At 47.6% G+C, this 2,780-nt stretch overlaps 1 protein-coding gene across 6 annotated transcripts in view; it reads right to left on the bottom strand.

Moving 5' to 3' along the window:
- The window catches only part of LOC116851660 (MOXD1 homolog 2), a 291,701-nt gene that overhangs the window by 21,565 nt on the left and 267,356 nt on the right, over nt 1-2,780 (bottom strand). The window lies entirely within an intron of this gene.

Raw genomic sequence — 2,780 nt, 5'->3', positions numbered from 1 at the left:
TCTCTCTCTCTCTCTCTCTCTCTCTCTCTCTCTCTCTCTCTCTCTCTCTCTCTCTCTGTCTCTCTTTTTCTCTCCTGCGTCGAGGACAGGCGCGTTGCGCCGTATCTCAAAAATAATTGCCACTTCATACGTACAAGGAGTCCCTTTGCCGAGGGACGAGTGGCGGGAAGCAGAGTGGAAAATTCGGGGAACTCGGTTACTTAATGCATACGCCGCGTTAATGGTTTGTTGCAGCAGGGTAAGAGCAGTTAAACGCAAATATATACGAGAAATTCATTACCATATTTTCCGACGCCGCGTGCGACTTACGTAACAAGGTTGCGAGTTGCTTTTGTGATATACGAGCCCATTTCGCTCTGTCTCAAAGCGGCACCTTCCACCTCGCCACGCGACTATTTTACACACAGTACACGAGCGCGCACACATACAGACACACAACACAGCCACACCTGCATACAATTCCCATGCACGACCGGCTGCATTGTGCACGAAATCCGCGGCGAGTTTTTCGGCACGAATAACAGAATAAGAACCGCATGCAGCGGCGTTTAATTGCTCGGTTTGCTTGTTCTAGCTGTTTCGCTCGATACGTAAGTCGAAGTACGTACGTATGTGTACGCGAAAACTCCCTGTTCAATCCCGAAATAGCCCTTTGCGATATCACGGCTTTCGGCCAGCCGTGCAACCCGGCTGCATTGTGTGCCCACGTATCCCCAGATATACGGCAAAATGTATAATTGTTGAAGCGTTAAACGTTAATTACGGACACTTGAGTCCCTCTCGTATCTCGCCAACTTTTCCGTCGAGATAACGCCGTCAAAGATACACGAGATTACACGCGCGCGATGAGGATCTCGCGGAAAATGTCTCGCAGAACAAACGGGACCTGTGCTACACGTCGCGCCATAACGAATCGATTTTTGCTCCGGTCCGATTTGCTCGCTCAGTATGTTACACGCTTTTCGCTTCACCACGGGACAAGTGTTGCATGTCGCGGTCTTGGTCGTGCCACTTGTCCCACGAGTATCTACAAGTCAGATTTGCAGTCCGACGAAATTACGCGCGGAACACGGGCTTTCGTGCATCAATGGAGCCACGCTACGCTCCCTTGTTGCGTTGTACCACGGTAAATACGAGGAACCAGAGGCAGGCGAGTAGGTAGAGATTGGTTGGTAGGTAGGTAGGTAAGTAGATAGGAAAGAAGAGGTGGAGAAAGAAGAGTGCCGGTGGGTCGTTCCAAGCGGGCCGCCGCGGGGCGCGACCGTGTAGCTGGGTTCGAGAAAATTACGATTCTCTTTTTCGCACATCGCCCTGGCCCGCCGCGACTTCTGGCCCTGAGCGCTCGAACCACGCCGGCGGATTCTCCCACGCGCTTATGCGAAATTATCGATGTCGAGATTACCGGGAAGGACGAGGGCGCGTTTATTGTTTTGCGGCCGGCCACGCTGACGGCCGCGGGCGACGGACGATGATTTTTAAGGGACCCCCTGAACACATTTCCGATTTCTGCGCCCGCGGCCGACGCGGACTATTTTAGCCGTTGCTGTCCCGAAACGGTCGCTCTTCTCACCGAGCTGGAAAGTCACGGGGCAACGACGCCCGCGGGGTGTCCGACGGCGAAGCCCGCGCGATTACTGTCGTCGCGGTCGGCGATGATAAATTAATCACGATGCGTCTGTAATCTCGACAGCAACGTCAAGCGAGTTCCTCGGATATGTTGGTGGTAATTTTCTTTTAATTTATTCTCTTTCAAGATATATTTTTCTCAAATATATATTATAAAATATATTATATACACAATACATTTTGTATACACTATGAAATATATCATAAATCTCAGGGAAATATATATTATAAAATATATCAAATATGTAATAATAGTGAAATAGCTAAAATAATGTACAATAATATGGAAATCTGTGGAGAATAGTCATGTATAAAAAAACAAAACGAAATGAAAAATAGTGATTACAACCTTTCGCGATGAGTAATTGAATAAAATTCAAATCGATTTTTTATTACTCAAGCACAAAACGAGTGTGCTACCGTCGGAGTTAAATTCGCGGCGGGATCGAAAGAAGAGCTGAAAATTGAGGCCGGAGCACACAATAAATTACGATCGAGCATTCGTAGACACACATAATAACGAGAGAATGCAGAAATCAACGGACCAGTAGTAGTTTGCACCCGGCGCGCGAAAAACGGAGAGAGAGGCTGGTGTAAACCCCGCTCCCAACTAGTCTCGGCGTTTCTTCGTGCCTATTCTATTCATATTCATCGCGGCGCGATACAAAACTTATTCGACCGCTCGGCAACTTCCGCGTGCCGAGTTAAGGGAGAACTTTCTCGCGCGAAAAAAGGGGAGCAGGTCGAGAGATACGGAAATATAAAGCGACGATCGTGTCGGATATTCAGATACTGGCAAAGATACCGGTGGTGCTTTTCGTTTTTTTCAAGTGTCACTCGATATCTCGACATCGATGCCGCGAGGGAAAGGAAATGGACTGGAAATAGGGGTGAATCAATGATTTCGATTGAATTTTGAAAGATATCGGTGTTTTTCATTTTTTAAGTGTCTCAATATCGATGCCGCGAGAAGGAGACAGAGATATGCTGAAAAGGGGTAAATCGATGATTTCTATTAAATTTTGACAGTTTCCCTCGAACACACGTGGCAAGTTGAATATTCCCGTCCTATTATAGCTTCATCTATCATATTCCTCTCTCTCTCTCTCTCTCTCTCTCTCTCTCTCTCTCTCTCTCTCTCTATCTCTCTCTCT

Source organism: Odontomachus brunneus, unplaced genomic scaffold, assembly GCF_010583005.1.
Source record: "Odontomachus brunneus isolate Ranch 3 - 2012 unplaced genomic scaffold, Obru_v1 Obru_scaffold_184, whole genome shotgun sequence".
NCBI lineage: Eukaryota > Metazoa > Arthropoda > Insecta > Hymenoptera > Formicidae > Odontomachus > Odontomachus brunneus.
Note: the sequence above shows the minus strand (reverse complement) of the source record. Positions and strands in the feature narration are given on the sequence as shown.